The following is a 22,708-nucleotide window of genomic DNA, read 5'->3' on the forward strand; positions in this document are numbered from 1 at the left end:
TGTTGAATACCCCCCCGAGTTAAATCATCTTAAAATGATTTCACCCTGGATGTACTGTACCACGTCAACTCTAAATACACCTGCAGTGTGTCTCGTAGATGAATCTGTGTATTGAAATAGTTCATAACTCCCAGGTCTACACACACCTGATAGCGGCTATTTCCAACCACTGCATCTAGCTAGTGTCATACAGTAGCTGCTGCATCACTAACGCTCAGTGTGTTGAACGACAGCGGCTTCTCTCTCTCCAAAAAATGCCCGTCCGGATTCGGCGTTGCATAATAAAAAATAAAAAAACTCCCATCAGCCTACTGGCCTAGTGTAAGAGGAGCCATTTTTGTACTCATTATATCATAATGTCATCCCTTTAAAACCCTCAGCTTATTCCAGTAAAAGGCATACACTGTATGCCCTCTCAGCATTTCCCTGGTGACACGCCAGCCCTCCAGTGGTGGTCTGCAGGTGCTCTTAGTGAGAGACTCGGTAATGAGAGACAGAGGCAGGATGGTACGGCCCGGCCCGCTCTCAAACCTGTGGGCCGGGGACCACAGGTGGGCCGTGAGGATGTTAATGATAATTTAACATTAATATAAAATAAAATGAATAATAATAATCATTGTATTTTTTTCTTTAAAGAACAACTTTTTGCTTTTTTACAACAAGGGTTATTTTATTAGTTTGTAATGATAATAATTAAAAGATGATTGTTAAAAAAAAATCATGAATTGCTTTCTATCGTTATAGTGATTTTATTGATTTTTAACTGGGGGGGGGGGGGGGGGGGGGGCGGGGGCATTCGGTCCATTGGTAAATAGTCATGAACGCAGCCTCCGATTTCCGTGAAATTTTGTACGCACATCCCCACTAGGCCAAGGAAGAAATGCCACCCTACATTTTTCAAATCAGCCACATGGTGGCGCTGTAACAGGCAGATTCACGTTTTGGCCTATAACTCTTGAACTGTATAGGCCAAAACGTGAATCTGCCTGTTACAGCTGTTTTTTTTTAACACTCATATTTTAATTATTATCATTACAAACTAATAAAAGAACCCGGGTGTGTCAAACTATAGGCCTACCCGGGGTTAAAGTGGGCTAGCCTGTCTTATACCCTGGGCTATAAACATGACTAGCCCAGATATACTGTATAATAAAACAGGCTGGTCTACATTAACCCCAGATATAGTTTGGTATAGTTTGGGCTGTTACACCTGTGTCGTGGACTGACTAGCCGCTCTATAAGCGCACAGCATGACATTGCAGGCTGGAAATAGCCGATACAGTATATAAGCTCACAACGTGTTGCATTGTGATCTTACAGATCGGCTATTTTTGGCACACGACCCGCCATATGATGAAGTATGACTCAGGCTTAGTTATTTACCAGCTCATATACAGTTAATTTTAACTTTAGGCCTGCGCAACACTTGTTTTCAGCACCGGAGCTCTTGGACAAAAAAAACACAAAACGATCACGAGGGGATAGCGAAAGCCCGCCATCCTGTCAACCATTTTATGTCTCACTAAACATAGATTAATGTGGGGGGGGGGGGGGCGAAGCCCATATGTACAGTGCAGCGTTGCACTGTAGATGGGGATTTATTCAAGTAAACGAATACAACCAACCATACATTATCTCAGTTTGGATGTGGTGTGAAATAAAATAAAAAATGTTGTGCCTCTAAGCTCAGGAAGGCAGCAACTTAACCAGCCTTGGTTTTTTTCCTTTTTTTCCCCCTCCTTTTTTTGCATAGTCAGCATTTGCAGGGCTCCGGAGTTCCACATTGCATTTTTAATCTCTCTTTGTTAGGTGGGGGATAAAGTGCAGGATCACTCTCTGCGCTCCTCATTATTTCAACCGGTTGCTTTAAGGTCTTGGTGGGTTTCAGATAACATGCGTTTTTTTTTCTTCCTAAGGCGTTGCTTTAATCGTCTCTGACAGGACAGAATTAGTGAGGAATTAGATGTTAGTGAAGCTTCAATAATGAGACCCTCCATCCCCATCACGCCCCCTGCTGTGCATGTGAAGCCATCAAAACGCTTGGCCACGAGACTCGTGGAAATCATGCACTTATCAAAGAAGAGGTTGTCAGACATAATCGAGGCGACGTCTTAAGCGTCTGGACTAAAGCATTGTTTTATCCGTTTGTAGCTATTGAGTGTACAAATTGAACCAAATGGTATAAGGGTCCATTTGTACACTCAGAGTTCATGTGTTAGGGAGCGTTTGTTTCATTCCGCTTTGGACACAGCATCATGTGACATAGGGACACAGCATCATGTGACAGGGACACAGCATCATGTGACATAGGGACATAGCATCATGTGACATAGGGACATAGCATCATGTGATACCATAGCTATCTATACACGTACCGTAGCCATCATTGGCCGCTGCTGTTCATTGGAGCGATGCGTCATCGCGTTCGCCATATGGGCAGGGGGCAGGCCGTGCCTCCTAAGCATGTATGTCCCATGTATGTCTATTGAAGCAGAGGGTCTCTGTACAATTAAAATGATCAAAACTGGCAGTACCAAGCGGTTTGGTTTGTTATAAATGTCAGACATGCAGTTATATGATACGTGGTTAAATCCGAAATATTATATTATGTAGATAGTAACCAGCAATGGTATAGTGAATAGGCTCTATTCACAGCAGCCATATTTTCACTTCCTTAACAGGTGTTACCAATGATACTAATGAAGGCTCTGTTCCATTTCGTGTAGCACAGTGGTTCTCAGATTTTTCAATTTCCACGACCCCCATAACTCTGAGAGTGTACAAATGTAACCAAATGGACCCTTACGGGTCCATTTGGTTACATTTGTACACTCTCAGAGTTACACACCCGTAAGGGGCCATTTGGAACCCCCTTAAGGAACCACGAGGGTCCCTGGACCCACATTTTAGTTCCACTGGTGTAGCATAGTGTTTTCAGTGAGTCGACATGCATAATATCAGCCTTCCTTAGTATCATTGGTAACACCTGTGAATGTCTTCCCAATATGGCTGCTGTGCTTAGAGCCTATTGGAGTCATGGCAAAGTTGCCCTTGTCAATATGGCAGCAATGTTGACGTTACAACCCACTGCAGTGTCTAATGTATATTATGTCTGTGTGATACAGGGACACAGCATCATGTGGGATGACATAATAAAGGATGTCCACCATGGGGGGATTGTTTTACACTGGGTTTTGGACAAATTAAGAAAATAAGCTCTGTAGCAAACAAAGGCTTATGATATTAACACGTTTTGTTAAACAAGATAATCTCCACAAATCAACACACTTTTTAATGTTTTGTGAGTAATATAAGTGAATAATAAATAAATTACGGTTTCAATATTCGCGGCTGAGATATTCACGGGTGTAAATGTCACAGAACAAAATGTGAAATATAGGCTTATTAACCGCACAGACCTTGTTTTCTGCATAAATCCAAAACCCATGGGGAAAAAAGAAAACATTGGAAATCTGGCGAGGGGAAACACACAAGCAAAACTCACTTCCGGGGTTTAGGACCACAAACTCTGACACTCTATTGATTTAGGATGGCTGAGAAAACCAGGCCACGGGTAGAAGACATTTGTTTAGAATGAATGCCGACTGCGTTAGCTGTTCAGAAAGCTAGGCTTTGCGGGGCTCTGGGCAGGTGGAAGAAGAAAGCTCTTATCTGTCTTCATCGTAATATCAAGGTCACGGATGGGTAGCAGAGCTAATCTTCGTCTTCTCATATCTCTTAACCCATTAAGACCGGGAAAAAATAGCAGATATACAAGCTCGTAGCGCGGCACCAAGTGCCGCGCTATGAGCTTGTAGATCTGCTATTTTCGAGGCAAAATTCGTGGCAAAATCTTCGATTATATATTTTTCAAAGCGAACATTTGTAAAATATTTAGTTCCAGCAACCCCCAGAAGCAAAGATTTGAGTTACAAATGTCCGCAAAAAATAAATAAATAGCAGATCTACAAGCTCATAGCGCGGCACTCGGTGCCGCGCTATGAGCTTGTATATTTGCTATTTTTTGAATAGCCCAACGAAATCTAAAAATGACACACGGATGCGTTCCCGGTCTTACAGAGTTATGCAGTGAGGGAGCTGGCAGGCCTGCCACGCATTCAAATCCTCTCCAGTCCAAACCCTGAACATGACGCACTGTACAGTACGCTCCGTGCAAGGGAATGCACTGAAACCAAAATTCTACATCTGCAGAATGCAGCGGTCCTAGTTAGATATAATAGAGTGTTTATCAGTGATGTACCCGTCCACGCCCAGACAACAGCTGCTAACATAGAAAAGAGATAATCTATGCATGTCGGTATTCCGTGCCAAACTATATAATCTTCAGCATCTGCCTCATTATGCACGGAGAAGGAATCATTGCGAGCACGTATTTCATTCCCAAACAGCACATCCATATATATATACAAGCGCGCCAGATGCCGTTAGGTCCGGGATCAGAAGACAAAGGTGTGAGACCATAAATGACAGACTTAAGCCTGATTTATACCTTGTCGTAGGGCTGTGTCGAATGCCCAAAAAAAGTGCTTATTTACAAGCACAACGGAGCATAAATTAGGCATCAGGTCGACGAAACGACCTAGTCAAAGTCTCTGAAGTACCTGAAAGAACGTTGGACATCTCCTCTGCCACAAATAGACACCTATGCACAAGGTTTTATCCCCTTTGTTCATTAGACTTCTAAAGGAATAATTAACAAGGCTTTAAAACACGGCTTTTTATGGATCACCTGCTGTCCCCCCAATATCATTTTTGTGATTGCACAGCAGAATAGAGCGGGAAACATTGATGCTCACGTCTGGCGCCCAAACGCCTTGCAGGATCAGTAACTCTCCAATTAAAGCGATATCTCTCAGTCTAGCGCCTGGCACCAGAGGACCGAGCAGAGATCTCACCATGGGACACATCCATTTACAAACGGCAAGCTTCTTTTTAATAGAACCGCGGCCCTGAGATAAAAATACACAAGCCTCAATGCACAGCGCGGTGCACACAGATACATTGTAGGGGTTGTACAGAACTGCATTATATACTCAGAAGTAGAAAAGCATGTTAGAAGGATGGGGGGTACAGTGGGGGTATAATTCATTTAAAAAGTTGGGGAAAGGGAGAGACCAAAATATGTTTTATTTAAAAGTTGCACATTAAAAATGAGAACATCGGCCCTTATCACAGGCTGAGCGTGTAGGGAGCAAACTCTGCCTTTTGGAGTCGACACTCGTCTCTCCGCCGCCCCGAATCTCCACCGCCGCCCTCCTCAAAATGCACAAAATATATTTTTCATGTCTGTGGGGCCCCGCCAAATCAGCGAGGTAAATATTATCGTCCTACAAGCAAACAAACAAGGCTTTTTGTGAGGCAGATAAAAGGCGAAGCCGTGCGGCGAGGTTAATGGGACCGGGCTATTAGCATTGTCACTCAGTCTGCCAGGTCTGACAGTGCATGGAGCTCAGTCTGAGGAGGGCCTCGTCCACCTGCTTATCACACAGATAAATTAACTCTCCGGCAGGCAGAGGGGAGGCAGGTGTGCGGGGGGGGGGGGGGGGGGGGGGCGGGGGTGCTGGTTGTGGGGGTGGTTGCAGATCCTCACCTATCAGAAGACGGGAACGGCAGGCACAGATCATTGCTCTGTTGACTCTAGTTAATAGTGTGGGGGGGCCACAGTGTAGTTCACTGACAAGTCCGTCAGATTTTTTTGGGGGGGCTCCTGGAGATTGACACGCGGAGGGCAGGAGAGCAAACGCCTTGCTAATTAAACACAACCCCTCGTGTTTGTCAGAGGTGATGACAGTGACCGCGCAGACCCCCCCCCCCCCACCCCCTCTTTCTCGGTGTGTGTGTGTGCCTTATACATGTTCTCCGGGACAACTCCCAGCTACTGCTAACGGTGAGGTATTGTTTACTTGGGGATACTTCAAGTTGGTTTTCAAGAAGGGAATGTGTCAAGACAGAAAGTGTTGTGTGGGTTTCTTATCAGGCAACAATCTTCCCTGCGGGTGCTCTCGTATTAATTGGATGCTCGTTAAGAGAGTACGGTGCTTCACTCCTACCACGGTTTGGAAGTGACATTTTTTTCCCCCCCAAAACATTATGTGATTAGATGGCGGGGCCCAAATGGCCATTCCGAAATCCATAGTTTAACTGTATACAGTGTTGCGCCCCCCTTGCCAGGTTATAAATGAAATCATCTGGAGGAAAGTGTGTGCAACTCTGGCCAGCACCCAGGCAGGGCCACATGACTGGAACAGGGGGAAGATTAGGGCCACAGCTAAAAGGGAAACAGTAATTGAATTCCACAGATCCCGGCCGGCGCACATTACACTGGACCCAGAGACAAGAGAAAGCTTTTTTGCTCGATGAGGGAAACGGGGAAGGGTGGGAGGGAGAGCGAGGTGAACCTTACACCACAAATCCCCCCCACCCCTCCCCGCCCACACACACACACACACACACACACACACACACACACACACACACACACACACACACACACACACACACACACACACACACACACACACACACACACACACACACACACACACAGACACACACCCCGCCCTGTTAGTGCCACTCAGCAAGTGCTGGAGCCATTGCTGTGTTAACAGTTTCTGTTCTCACGGGACGGGAGAGCCCTAACTGTCGCACGCCTCCAGTTGGCTGAGGCGGGTGAAACCACTCTGCTGTGACTACTTTCTATTAGCGGGGCGAGAGAAGACACAACACCTAATGGAACTAAGCTATCCATAAAAAAAAAGTAGAGAGAGGGGCTTTACTCGCGAAAGTCTTCATCAAGCTGCTGCGTTCCTCCGCCTGTTTGCGAGAGCGAGAATATCACACACGCCAAAACAAAACAAAGTTCAGCTCTTTGACCGTCTGTGCGGCGCACGAGTGGCGACTGGTGGACAGACTGGTGTAGCGGTCTAAGTGAGACTTGTGTTGTTAAAGATTGAATATGTCCAAAGAAATTAGAAGTTTAAGTAAACCAGAAACAATAAGGCAAAAAGAGAACAGAGTGAAATAGGCCATCTTAACCGGGAGAGTAAAATACTGGACAATGCTGGTGTACAGATTGCCTTCCCCGGGGAGATGCACTCCTTAACCTCTGAAAGGCCTCGTGCTGCCATGCATTTTCCTGGAGAGAGAGAGAGATAGGGAAAAAAAGAGTGAAACACTTTATTTTCCCCAGCTCTGTATATTTCAATGATTTCCACACTTCTTTGTAACTTTTGCAACAGCGAAAAAACACAAAAAAGTCCCCAGTAACAACAACAATTGTTTGAAGAAAAGAATTCAGGGAAAAACAGTTCAGCTCAAGGTCCTATTGAGACACGATATATGAGGTATGAAATGTTAATAAACAGAGGAAGGGAAAAAAACATGGTATATGTGCCTCCATTACACACCAGAGCCAATCCAAGGGGACTGGAGCTCTGCAAAAACCAAAGCAAAAATCTAATTTCAATTGGAAACAACCTCAAAGCTTTACTTGTGTCTTGCAATATAAATGCTTTTTGTTCCAACTCTGTAGGAAACTGTCAAACTGACTCCAAGAACCAATAATGCTTTTACTACAGGTGAAAGAAATGCAGATTGAACGGTGTCTACATTTACACACAGTGTCCCTGTAGACGCATCACATGCAACTGGCACTGTTTGGAATACAATATGACAGATATGAACACATATCAAGAAGGCGCTTAGCATTGCAGTCAGGGACAGATTTAGGGATTTTTTTGAACTGTTTTAAGCTGCCGTTGTGTGGGGTTCCCACCCCTCACTCACATAACAACAAAAAACCCGTAACCACATGAACCCTAGCGTCGCTATTATGGGTAGGGATGTCACGATTACAAATTTAACACATTGATTGCCAAGATCGTATATATTAGTTCTTTCAAATGCATCACTTGATGGCCAAGATCGAATATATGCGTTTTTTCCAAAAAAAAGTATATAGTGTACAAAATGGTTAAATATATATTATTATTATTGTGTTTGCGTCACGTGTCATGCGTTTCCCCCTGTGAGTGTGTGTTGTGCACTCGCGTTGTGCGTCCTCCTTTCTTGAGTTTAGGACTACCGACAATGACAGACAGTGCTCTTCTGTTCTGATGGCTGTTCTACATGAGACTCTGTTTATACGTTGCACATACTGTAGTTACACAAATTAAACTCAGCAGCTTGTGTGATATTTGCATAATAAGTACATATTATCGACTGGGATGGTAGAATTTTTCGCCTCGCTTTGCCGGGTGAACAGCTGGTGTCGGGCACTCAAATGAAAACGAAAAAAAAGTATTCTGAGACCTATTTAATGGCTCTCGATTTTCACCGGGATCAAAACAGTACAATAATATAAAACAACATGGGTCCAATAAACCATGCCTCCCGTGTGGATATCTGACATCATAATTGATGATGATTTCAGTCTTGCCTAAATAAGGAGAGACGGCGGGGACGTTTGTGGGACGTTCGACTATTTATCTGGGCTTCTCGTGATTTGATTTGTAGCATTGTGTCGTAGGCAAAACTAGCTCTTAGGGTGCCGATGGCCTAGTGGCTAAGGCGCATACGGCGTAATACGGCTCTAACCCTTTAAGACCTGGAGAAGCATCTGTGTCATTTTTAGATTTGACCTAAAAAGCATTCTTTTATACTTTGGCTATTCAAAAATAGCAGATCTACAAGCTCATAGCGCAGCACCGAGTGCCGCGCTATGAGCTTGTAGATATGCTATTTTTGAGAAATCGTGAAAATATGTACAAATCTTTAAATATATATATATTTTTAAAGTGAACACGTGTAACTCAAATCTCTGCTTCTGGGGGTCCCTGGAACAACATATTTTGAGGTGGGGGTCCGCGGTCAAATACATATAAATGTTGGGGTCCTTGACATGAAAACGTTTGAGAACCACTGACATAGTAACATAAGTTTTTTCAAAAAACATTTAGAAGACATTTTGTAGAATCGGCTTCAGGTCAGCCTGACGTTGAGTCACAGGTTCGATTCCTGAGCCGAGCGGTCTTTGCTGCGCGTCACTCCCTGTCTCTCTCTCTCTCTTTCTCACTCCCTGCTATCCTGTCATTCTTCACGGTACTATCCAATAAAGGCAGAAATGCCCCCCATATTTTTTCAACTAGCTCTTACCAAGGCACATTGTAATGACAATAAAGGTGCATGCACTCAGCTTTTATAATTTATTTCTGGGATATACTGTATTTATAAGGTCAGTCATCTCCCATGTATGGAGATGACTGCTACTGCTATAGTATGCAGTACATGAACATATGTGTGCATACTATATAGTCTAGCCTCCTCAGCCCAGAGTTGGAGGCTATAAGAGCCAAATGAGTTAGCCAATTGATTGATGGATTGAATACTTAATTAACAAGTAGTAAAAGTACAGGTGGGTTGTGTTAAAAGGATAACACAAAAAGCCCCAGGGGCTTGTTTCCATTACTAATACTAATACTAATACTAATACTGTACATACAATACAAATACAATGCTAAACAGAGTAAAAACATGGCAGGCTAATACGCAACACAGCTGCAGCTAATCAAGATTGGCTTGATTTACACTTTATGCAGATGTAGGCCTACAAGCTTGTAGATCAGCTATTTGTGGCGCATAACATCCTCAAACAAATATGTGTAAATCAGCCTTATAAGGCTGACATGCAACTGAGAGGAACTAGTGTGCTGGTTCAAGGTCTTTTGGAATAATCAGTTGAAAAGAAAAAGAAAAACACGAATGGAGATTCAAGAAAGATAGTGGAGAGTTATAGAGGTGGTGAGTGTTCTTCCTGGATCCCAGTGCTGTCATGGGTATCATTTAGCAGTCTATCCGTGCTGCCAGGGCCGTGTTAATTGGCCTAGTAGGCCGAGGAACTCTCGGTGAAAAAAACACACAAACTGCATTGCCTCTGCGTTTGATTGGCCGAGAGAAACGACCCAGATCAATATGGCAAAACAGAGGCAGATAAACAGGCAGAAAAAAGGTGGTCAGTTGGTCGGTAAACGATGCTATCAAACTGTAGCGTCTCACAGCAGCACAGCAACTTTCCTGGCCAAGTTCCGACAACAGAAGCAGCAGAATGACTTATCTAGTACAATTGGGGAGGGGGGGGGGGGGGGGGGGATACAATTTTCTCTTCCCTGCTTCCCCTCCTCATTCTAAAATTTACTAAGAACGAGGGAGTGCGGTGGGCATGGCAGGATGGTTGATGGACTTAAAGTCTCCATTGTACGAGTGGCAGCAGCCTTAACATAGGAGAGATGGGGAGGGGAGTGTTTTCAGAGTGCTCTTTGTTTTGGGAGGTGTCCAGGCTACCTGCGGTGTGTATTGATGTGGTGCGCCGTCGCGAGACTCTCTCCTTCCAATCCTTATTTCCTCCTGTCCCCGTCGAAGCTAAACGGAGCCGTGCTTCAAAAAACACCGGTTTATCAAAGACACCACTTAAATTGTCTCCCCTTTTTTTTTCTATTTTCTCCACTGTTCTTCTGATAAATATTGTGTCCTTCTGGTGTATTGCTGCGGCGGCGCCTTCACACAGAGAGAGCGTGGACCGGTTTAGAAAAGTAATCTCAGAGGGAGGCCAGAGATGAGGAATGCACGTCAGGTAGCATTCCTTCAGAGACAACGAGCGCAGAATCGCCAACTCAAGTCAGATGGCGGTTCAAAATGCAGAGTGATTCTGCGGCCATGGCATTTTCCTGGAGTGTGTGTGTGTGTGTGTGTGTGTGTGTGTGTGTGTGTGTGTGTGTGTGTGTGTGTGTGTGTGTGTGTGTGTGTGTGTGTGCGCGCGTCCACAACATGGTCTAATACAGTGGTTCTCAACCTGGGGGTCGCGACCCCCAGGGGGGTCGCCAAATAATTTGGGGGGGTCACCAGATTTTTGGGTGAATTTGAAAAAAAAAAAAAAAAAAAAAAACTTTTTTTTTTAACAAAATATTTTTTTATGTTATCATTAATTCATGTTTTATCAGTTAATTTACTCAATTTACCCACTTTTTGCAAAAATGTTTTGATAATAAACAATTATCAAATAACCTATTATAATTACGGGACCGCGCACGTGCACGCGGGGGGTCGCGGGAAATAATATCATTATTTTGGGGGTCGCGGCCTGAAAAGGTTGAGAACCCCTGGTCTAATAAAACACCATAGGAGGCTCTTTGAAGCTGCTCTACAAATGACTTTGCTCCCGACTTCCACCTGTGTCCCTCCTGTCTCCCACTAAACGATGAAATCAAGGAGCGGCTTGTCACTCAGATCAAAAGACACGTCTCTCTCTCTCTCTCCCTCCGTCTCTCGCTCTCTCTATCTCTGAGGTGACCAGCTCCCTCATGCACCTAATGCACAATGACAAGTAGCAGACATAGTGAATTATGTATCGGAGCACATTTAACCCTCTTAAACTAAAGTAAACCCAGAGAGAAAGAGAGGACGATACCTTATACTGATTGACGTTAAGGTACAACTATTGTTTTAATTGTTTTTAGATATCCCTCCGCCTCCACCTTGTTTATTCTCCTGTCAGTAATTACTGTAGCCGTCATGCAGAAATCCATACCGTGCGGCATGCCAGTGCGAGGCCGCGAATGAGCCCTTATATTTGTAAAAGCCTCCAGTTCCCCGGGATTAGTGGCTATATTCTATAGAGACTGGCACGGTGACAAGAGAAAGGAAACCAAAATAGAGCTGGGGGTAAATAGGGGCTGGCAGAGATTATAACAGTGGATATAATAAGGCCAGTTTCCACTCTAATTGTGACACAGAGCCAAAGCTTTGCAATTACAGAGCAACGGGCAGTGATGTAAGACAGCAGACCTGTGTGTGTGTGTGTGTGTGTGTGTGTGTGTGCGTGTGTGCGTGCATGCATCTATTACTATACTTGTAAAGGCCAAATATCCCCACAAGTATAGCAGAATTCGACAAAAAGACATTGCGAAGACAATTTTCCTGGTCCTCACAAGACAAATGTTTTCTTTTGTTGTAATGGTTAAAACATATTTTTAGTGTTAACCATTAGGCTCACCACTAGACTCAGGTTGGTGTTAAGGTTAGGATTAGGCATTTAGAGGTTAGGTTTATGAAGTTGGAGTTATGCCTGATTTATTCGTAATTGCGTGCCGGCTGTTTTCACACCAAAAATAGCAGATCTACAAGCGTGACGCTTTGTGAGGTTGTATATCTGCTATTTCTGCAACTATAGCTAAATTGCACTTATAAACATCACCGCCCTAAAATGACGATGTCCTCACAAGTATGCTAATGCCAACGTGTGTGTGTGTGTGTTTGCGCGCGCGCGCGCGCGTGTGTGTGTGCGCTCGCTCGCAACTTTAAGTTATAGTATGAGATTATGTCACTATTAATTAGACTCTCCATAAAGATAACCCTATACTGTATACTGTACTATCTTCCCCAGATGTAGCCGCGGAGGCAAGTAAACTTGGATCAATAATTACACAAGGACTGTCCAAACTCCTCCACAGTTCTGTCACCAAATTTCTCACTAATTGGCCACACCGACTGAGAGAGCCAGAAACAGGCTCTTATTGAGTTTGGGGTACGAGTGTTTGTAGTCTGGTGGGATCCTTACGTTACCTACAGCAGCTCTGCTCCAGATTAAAGGCACCTATGTATCGATGCAGATCCCACTTCTGTATGCACCACAACACCCATGTTAACCCATGCATGCATAGGAAATATTGATCTGTTCTTGTATGCAGAGTAGACACGATGCATACCTTGTGTCATCATACATTCAATAGGCATATGTATATATGCTGTATATATATAGGCTCTCAGCGTTACCTTTCAGGAAATGGTAAGAAGGACCATGCGTTCCAATGGATCCAATGTAGTTATTATTTTGTCCCGCTTGTTAATACTTTCCATTGGTTAAATATTTATAAAAACCCACAGATATACTTAACCACTGTCTTTCAACCTATAGCGTCCCTTTTGGCCGTGTTATTATAGGCGAACATTTTCAAAAAATGTTCAAAGACATTCTAAAGGAGCTAAAATAGGCAATCTACAATCTCACAATGCATCGAGCTTGTAGAGCTGCTATTTTAAAATAAAATAGGGCACTCATGTATGAAAAAAATATTGAAATGTGTCTGCCCAACAGCGACTTCACATATAGATAGATAGATAGATAGATGCTGTATGCCTCGCATGCAAATTGACTCTACTACCAACTGTAGTGAAAGCATTTTTCGCCTCAGTGCAGTGTTTGTGTTACTGTGTGTGTGTGTGTGTGTGTGCGTGTGTGCGTGTGTGTGTGTGTGTGTGTGTGTGTGTGTGTGTGTGCGTGTGTGCAGTAGAAATAATCTGTTACAAGTAAAAGTCCAGAATAAAAAAAATTCTGCTGGTCCCACTGGGACAATGCCTCAATAAGAACAATGCGGAAAAACAAACGCAAAAAATAGCAGATGACCACTCTTCACTTCTAAATGAAACGCCGAGGTTGAATTTCCTCGGGTATGGATACCTTATGATTTATTCGACCACCAGACCAAAGGAATGCTGCCATGCTACACCAAACAACAACAAACAAAAGACGTGGAAAAGAGGTCGGTGGTATGCTTATAGAACACTACTGATTCTACTTCTGCTATCCGGCGATGTACACCTAAACCCCGGCCCATCAACCAACTTGGTCCCGGAACAAACACCAGCGAGTGGACCGAACGTGGGGCAACTGAACGCAGACGCCAGCGGGCTGCCAGCGCTCACCGTAGCGGCGGCCTCATGGGGACCCGTGCGCAACGGGGCCGGATCGGTTGGAGACGAGGACGCACGGCTGGATCCGTTCGGGCTGAAGTTTGCCCAGGACACGGCGCACATGGCAGCGAACCCAAGGGACCCTAATCTACCTGCTGGCCCTGTTTTCCACCCGGAGGGACATGAACTGTCTGGAGATTCTACACAGTCACTCGCTAGCAGGCAACTCCAGCCGCCTGAGCGAGTGACCAACGCAGCCGATGGAACCAATAAAAAAGGTATCCAGTCGGCACGAAAACAACGTGAATACAGATTCTTCCAGACTGTCAACCATGCTAAGGTGATATGGGAGCCAACGTCTAAACCCAAAGGTATCCTGGGTGGCCACCTGAACATTCAGAGTATGAGATTAAAAGTAGATGAAATAAATCATCTCCTGATAGACTCTAATTTAGACTTCTTAGCGCTGAGTGAAACATGGCTTCATAATATCGCAACCAGTGTGATTGATGTTCCTGGCTATGTTTGCTATAGAAAGGACAGATCATATGGAAGGGCAGGAGGCGTATTATTGTATGTCAGAAACACTTTTAAATGTAACGAAATCAAACTGGACACGTCCTTAGAATGTTTAGCTGTGAATGTAGTATTGTCCCCCAAGATGAATTTTAATGTTGTTGTCCTGTACAACCCACCATCACATGATGTTTCATTCTATCATGACCTTGATGAATTGCTTAAAATGTTAAATTGCCGCCTTGAAACCTTATTTGTAGGGGATATAAATGTTAACTGGTTATGTAAAAATGGTAGACAAAAGTTGAAAATGTTAATGTCAAAACATAATTTTAATCAGATGGTAAAGGACCCTACAAGAATCACCCGAACAAGTAAAACTTTAATTGACCTAATATTTACAAACAGACCAGAACGAATTACAAAGACATATAACTTAATAACAGGTCTTTCTGACCACAATATGACCTTGATAGTCAGAAAATTAACAAAACAACGTCTGCCTGTATTCATTAATGAACATAAAACAGGGAGTGCATTCATTCCCAAAAGTAAGATTCCACAATTTGAAAACGAATTAAATAATTTAGACTGGACAGACATTTTACAAACAAACGAACTAGACAACTGTTGTATCACTCTAATGAAAACACTTACGGATTTGATTAATAAATTTACAAAACATTTTAAAGGTAGGCAACAGAGAGCCACTTTACCCTGGTTGAACAATGACATTCACCAGTTAATGAAAAAAAGAGATCTGGCACTAAAAAAGTCACTGACCACCAAAATTAACACAGACCGCCTCATTTTTACGGGACTGAGAAATTTGGTGGTCAGGGAACAGCGCAAGGCAAAAACGGCATACTTCACACATCTGATAGCAGAATCGAAAGGAAATAGTATAGCACTTTGGAAACACTTAAACAATTTATCTAAAATTAAGCCCAGCCAGCGAAAATCAATAATGGAGTTAGAAATAAATGGAGTGACTAGCACAGACAGTGTACGAATTGCAAATGAATTTAATAATTATTTCATTCAATCTGTAGAGGAGCTCGCTCAAATTTTTGAACCAGTCAGATTGTCACAGGTCATAATCGTAGACTCATCACAGTCTTTCTATATTAGGGAAGTTGACCAAGAGAAAGTGGGTGGAATAATGAATAAACTAAGTAATTCAAAGGCAAAAGATCTGTTTGGGTTGGATACTGCTTTCATCAAAAAGCATAGTTCCACTCTTATTGAACCCATAACACACCTGATAAACCTTTCAATCAGAGTTGGCAGATTTCCACATTGTTGGAAAACTGCGATCATAACGCCTATTTTTAAAACCGGAGCACCTGATCAAGCAGGTAATTACAGACCTATTTCTATTCTACCCGCTATCTCGAAGATACTGGAAAAGGTAATTGCAGAACAGCTGGTTGATCACCTTGAAAGGAACAAACTTTTGTGTCCCACTCAATTCGGATTTAGGCCAGGTTACTCAACTGAAATGGCCAACTGCTACCTCACTGAAAACATAAAGAGCTCATTAGATAACGGTAAGGTAGTGGGTGCAGTGTTCATAGACCTCAAAAAGGCCTTTGATACATTACATCATGAAATACTCCTAAGTAAACTTAATTATTTTAAATTCTCGAAACAAGCAACCAGCTGGTTTGCATCATATTTAGAAGGTAGAGAGCAATGTGTCAAAATAAATGCAGAACAGTCAACCCCTCAAAGATCCAGAATGGGCATTCCACAAGGCTCAATACTAGGGCCTTTGCTCTTTAGCCTATACATAAATGACTTACCAACTTGCTGTAAAAGCACCTCCTGCCAAATGTATGCAGATGACACAATCATTCATGTATCAGCTGGAACCCCATGTGAAGCAGCAGAGATACTAACCCATGAAATGGAGGATGTGTCCCACTGGCTTAAAAGGAATCACCTAACACTGAATCTAAAAAAGACAGTAGCAATGAACTTTTCAATAAGAAAGAGAGCAAATTATGAACTAAACATTCAAATAGATCAATCGGAAGTCAGTGATTTCAAATTTTTGGGAGTCACTCTTGACTCTCAGCTTAAATTTGATAAGCACATCAAAAAGTTAAGTAAGACTCTAAAAATGAACCTGAACTGTTTCAGAATGACCAGACAATATATACCACTGCATGCAGCCCAACTGTTTATGCATGCCATGATATTTTCCCATATATCATACTGTATTACTGTTTGGAGCCAGGCTTCACAGTCAATTATAAAACCAGTTGCATCACTGTATAAACAAGCACTGAAAATAATGGATAAAAAACGAATGAAATGGCACCATTGCATAATCCTTAAAAAATACAACATGCTTAGTTTTGATAGTTTTATTAAATTCTCCTTCATCAAATTGATTTTTAAATGTGTTAATGATCTTGCCCCAGCTGTACTCTGTCCTCAGGTGAAAGGGACAGGTACTAATAGAATCACCAGGGGATCAGCGAATGGAGACCACAAGGTAGCAATGCGCAGCACCACTTTTGGTCAGTCATCTTATTCAGTGAAAGGGATACACTTGTGGAATGCCCTACCAACTGAAATAAAAAAACTAACTGATCTCAAAATATTTAATGAAAAGGTAAAATACTGGCTGAAATCAAACCAAAGCTGTGAACACTAATGTTAGGCACGTTTTTAAACGTAAATGTCACTGCTTTCATGAATGTAATTTGGGAATGTTATTGTTATTGTACTTGTTTAGATTAGAGCTTCATGCATGTCCTTTTTGTAACAGAATTTTTTAGGTAGATATTTATATTTGTATAGAAAGGTCTAACCAGGGACTGGGGTCGCAAATTAGCCTTGGCTATAAACCCCTTGTACAATTGCAACGGTTTCATGTTTTTCTAACTGATTCATTGTTTTTTGTATTGTCCCTGTCAAATAAACATATTAAAAAAAAAAAAAAAAAACTTGAGTAAAAGTACAAAAGTATTGGCATCAATATGTACTTAAAGTACCAAAAGTAAAAGTACAAAAATATTTGAAAATAGCAGATCTACAAGCTCACAACGCGTCGCATCGAGCTTGTAGATCGGCTATTTTCAAATAGCCATTGTATAAAATAGGGCTGAAGTGGTTAATGTATGTTTTATAATATCATAATTTATATCTGAAAAGTAACTAGTGACTAAAGTTTTCAAAAAATTGCAGTGGAGTAAAAGCACAATCTTTGTCTCTGAGATGTAGTGGAGTAGAAGTAAAAGTATTGGAAATTGGAAATACTCAAGTAAAGTACAAATACCTCAAAATTGTACTTAAGTACAGTACTTAAGTAAATGCACTGTACTTAGTTACTTTCCACCACTGTGTGTGTGTGTGTGTGTGTGTGTGTGTGTGTGTGTGTGTGTGTGTGTGTGTGTGTGTGTGTGTGTGTGTGTGTGTGTGTGTGTGTGTGTGTGTGTGTGTGTGTGTGTGTGTGTGTGTGTGTGTGTGTGTGTGTGTGTGAGAGAGAGTTTATTTGTATGCATGTGACTCGGCTGGTGGGACCCCAGCTACAGTATTGATTGAAGACAGCGAGAGGCCCAGGAGTCCTCCATGGTTTTGATCTGTTACATCCTCTCATTAATTCTGCACTCTGAGGGTAATGGTGAGCGTACAGTACGGGGCGTTTTCTTTTTCTTTTTTTGGCAAAAAGTCTGATGGAGTTCAGTATGGATCCGATATATCATAACTCTATGTATGGATCTCTTCAGCCTATAGAGCGTCCAGACTTAAAGCCCAGTGAAGGGCGATCAGCCCAGCCTTTCTGACCCTGAGCCAAGCTTCATATCGGGCAGAAACTTCTTATCTCCATATTCTAACTTTTTGTGTTTTTTTCCCCATAAATTAACCCATTCAATCCGGGAACACATCTGTCATTTCAGATTTCTTTGGCTATTCAAAAATAGCAGATCTACAAGCTCTCGGTGCCGTGCTATGAGCTTGTAAATCTGCTATTTTATTGAACATTTGTGCAAATCTTATATATATTTATATTATATAACTCAAATCTTTGCTTCTGGAGGTCTCTGGAACTAAATATTTTACAAATGTTCGCTTTAAAAAATATATCTTCTGATGGAGGGGAAAGGAACTGGTTGGAATAACGTGTTCCTTCAACGCGCTTGTACATCCAAACAGGGAAACTACCCCCTGTCGGGTGAAAAGAAGGCTTGTTAGCTCTCATGCATTGAGGGAGGCATGAGCTTGGCTCTGGGCTCTCCCTAGGCTGGCAGAGGGAGTGTAGTGCTGTGTATATGAGGTTTCCACCCGACAGAGACGATATACAAGAAAGAGCCAGGGAGATTATTATGGTTGTTTATGGCAGTGATATTTAAACTTATTTTTTCATTTCAAGGACCCCCCACAGTTAGGCCACGGACCCCCATAACTCTGAGAGTGTACCAATGGAACCAAAATGTTGTTCCATTTGTACACGCTCACAGTTATAGTCATTTAGCAGGGGACCCCTTGAACCCAGCTGTGTGTGTGTGTGTGTGTGTGTGTGTGTGTGTGTGTGTGTGTGTGTGTGTGTGTGTGTGTGTGTGTGTGTGTGTGTGTGTGTGTGTGTGTGTGTGTGTGTGTGTGTGTGTGTGTGTGTGTGCGCGCGCGTCAATACAATTATAATTGATTTTTATAATAGATTAAATCAATTAGTTTGATTAACTGTTCTACCCCTATATTTAAATGCCTGGGGGGGGGGGGTCAATTAGACCAGTGGTTCTCAAAGTGGGGTCCAGTGACCCCCCAGGTGTCCTTGAGGGGATTCCAGGGGTCCACAGCAAAATGTATTAATGCAGCATCAAATTCAGTTTAACCCCTACTATCTACTGTACCTATGCATCGGCTATTTGACAAAAGCTACAAGCTCTCAACGCGTGGCTCTGTGACGCATTTTGAGCTTGTAGATATGATATGTTCATAAAAATGGTTTAGACCAGGAGTCTAGCTGAGAGAGAGATGAAGCAGGGACCCCCTCTATATTGTATAAAATGCTGCGAGGCGTTGTGAGCTTGTAGATTGGCTATTTTTTTGGCTAAAGTTCTCCTCAGAAAAGGGATGCTAGGGTTCAAGTGGTTTAAGGTAAAAAAAAAAATCACATCACACAAAGATTTGGCGGACCCCCCTGTAGTAACTCTGAGGACCCCCTAGGGGTCCCGGACCCCCTGTTGAAGACCCCTGGTTTAGACCTCTTTTAGACGGCTCCTGCAGAGCGAGGCTAGCCTCTCACCAAAGTTGGTGTTTACATAACTGACAGGCTCTCCATGTTATAGGTTAGTTCTTCCCTGCAGGCCTCGTCCAGGTAAAATGAAAAGAGATCAAAAGCAAAAGCCCCAAAAGGGGGGGGGGGGGGGGGGCGGGTGCTATCTGTGATGTCAGGCCTCTTAGATCTCATGCCCCCCCCCCCCCCCCCCCCCCCCCCCCCATCCCACCCTGTATCCACCCAAGACGGACATTTTTACGATAAGCACACAACACCAGCTGCAGCCACAAAGCGTCTAAATACTCCACATCAAATACACACAAAAAAAAAAAGTTTTCATATTTCCCGACTGTTGCATACTCCATAAACTTTGTATTTCCTGTCTTTCGCCCCAAAGACAAAAAAAAAATCCCTGCAGCGACGGTGGCGGCGGCACTTTTCTTTTAATGGCAGAAAGAAAAAGTCAACAACTGTGGATCTGGCGCTAACTGCTAAGTGTTTTTTATTTTTTATTTTTTTTAGGTTGAGTGAAGAGCTGCTGTAAAAAGCAACCATCTCCCTCCCTCCCTCCCTCCTCCCCCGAGGGGACACACCCACTCACCCAGTGAGAGAGAGAGAGAGAGAGAGAGAGAGAGAGAGAGAGAGAGGGGGAGAGGGAGAGAGCGAGAGCTGTGATGGTCAAGGGAGGCAGGCAGACGTCTCGAGTGTTGAAATTGAATCGGGTCCCAAGGTTGTAGTGGAAAAGCTAAAGTGACAGAATAGCAGATAATAGGTTTTGCTGCAGCGTCACGCCTCAATGTACGTCCACACTAGGGGGGGGCATTTCTGGAACGGTCTAGTTTCTGACGTCCTTATGACAGGACCCCCACCCCCACCGCCCACCACCACCAACACCACCCATCATACTGGTGTGAAGCCAGAGACCATTAAAAGGGCCATGAAACCCTAGGCTGATTTTGTACTTTGTTTTTTTCCACTTCAGGTTAAAAACTGACATGGAAGATTAACCACTTTGAACCCCATACAGCTTCCCTATTCTGGGGGGGGGGGACATTCGCCCGAAAATAGCCGATCTCCAAGCTCAAAACGCGCGGTTTAAGTGGTTAAAAACATGGCAGGCTAGTAAGCCACGCAGCTGCAGCTAATACAATTAATAATGGGCGTGTCAGATTTAGGTGTGCCAATGTTTAATCACGGCCGGTATTTTATTAAAATATATTATTTTGTTTAGATTGATTATTTTTCATAATCGATTAAAGCAATTGCTGCTGTTAACAGTTGCAGCCCAACACTTACATGCCTGAGAGAGTATATCATCTGATATTAATTGTATTAGCTGCAGCTGTGTGGTTTATATACACATCATATGGTTACATCAAGTAGTATTCATGCATTTAAGAAGAGGCTGAACAAACACCTCCTCAGTATGTGACTGTAATCCCATGAAGCTCAAGGACATTTAATCATCAAACATTCAGTTTATATACTGTATACCCCTGACTGAATAGCTATGCAGATCAGTGATAGGTTCTTTGAATGTTATTCACATAAAGCCTGTATCGGCAAAAGCTTAATACAAAAAAATATATATATTAATTTACTACTTACTATAAGGTCAGTCTTATGCAGCCTGCCATGTTTTGTGGCTCTGCTATTTTCACTTTGCGACGGCAGTCATAGACAAAGTATAAATGATGCCTTTCACTTAACCCACTGGCAGCGTGCTTCATGGCTTGTTGTTGCACCCATTATGCAATAAGTGAAATCGTAACTTTGCAGATTATTAATACAAAACATACATTAAGTGATGAATGATGATGTATCATTCATTATAGGTTAAGCTACCCATAGCAGCACATGGAAGTAATTACAATCAGCCCCACCTTTTACCAGCTGCAAACGTTAAAAGTGATGAACACATTAATGCACTGCTAATTACAATCCAATAATATTGTGAAATGGACCATTCTGCATAATAAATGCTTTTATGTTTTGTACTTTTACTCCAGTAAAATGTTAAATGCGGTACCTGTAACAGAGGATTTCATAAGTAAAAGTAGCACCGCCACAGAGTTACAAATGGATCAATTAAAAGGATATTGTCTGTGTGTACGCTGAGAGCTTAGCTATCAAAAAAAAAGTCTGATTTGTTATCGATAAAGTAATGTTAAAAAAAGCCATAAAAAAAAAGAAACACTGTCTAATTTCATGTGTTTGCCCCAACAGTGCCGAATGCCGCGTCCCACATTTATTATCTTTCACTGAATTCTATTAGTGCCATAAGGCTCATGTAATCCTCTGCACTTAAAACTATTACCCTGCTGGTGTGTGGGGGGGGGGGGAGGGAAACCCAAACAAAAACATGGTAACCAACCCACGTACGTTAACAGGAATTTTTTATTTCTTATTTTTAATGTCACCTCGGTGGGCAGTGAGGGCAATGTTCTTACCTAACAGTCGTTAAACAAAACAAAAAAAAAGCAAATCGCAGCAGAAAAAAAGTTCCACCCTCTTCGGGAGTTTTTTTACCTTACCTCTCTCCGAGTCCAAAGCCCTGATCTCTCCCCCCCCACCCCTTCCCCTCCTCCCCCCCATAACCCCCCCCCCCCCTCTCGCTCTATCTCTCAATCACTCCATCTCCCTCACGCTCCCTCCCTCCCTCCCTCCCTCCCTCCCATCCTCTCTTTTCCGTCTTCTTTGAAGGTGACCTTGAAGGTTTTTTTTTCTCCTCCTGTGTTTGCACACTGAACTCTCTGTCTCATCTCTCTCTCTCTCTCTCTCTCTCTCTCTCTCTCTCTCTCTCTCTCTCTCTCTCTCTCTAGCCCCCCCAATCCCCTCTCTCTCTCTCTCTGCCTCTTCCTCTGTTTTCATTTGCGGGGCTCAGTCAGCCTGCCAGGGGACAGCCCCGGTGCTGCGCTCACGTTACAGGCCTATTGACTTCTGAGGAGAGGAGGAAAGAAGAAGAAAAAAAAACCCCCACGGTGGACATGATTCACCACGCATGAACCTCATGATACCGGGCTTTATCGGCGCCTCCTGTTTCAAAGCAGAGAGAGAGAGAGAGAGAGAGGAAGGAGCAGATAAACCCGCACGCCACTTTTTATTTTATTTTTATCAACCTCTCTTCAGGCATGTCAGTAATCAGATACACGGGAGAGGGCTAATTAATATTTGGAGATACCGCCGAAACGCGCACGC

The sequence above is a fragment of the Gymnoscopelus microlampas genome, assembly GCF_963454915.1.
Source record: "Gymnoscopelus microlampas genome assembly, chromosome: 10".
Classification (NCBI taxonomy): domain Eukaryota; kingdom Metazoa; phylum Chordata; class Actinopteri; order Myctophiformes; family Myctophidae; genus Gymnoscopelus; species Gymnoscopelus microlampas.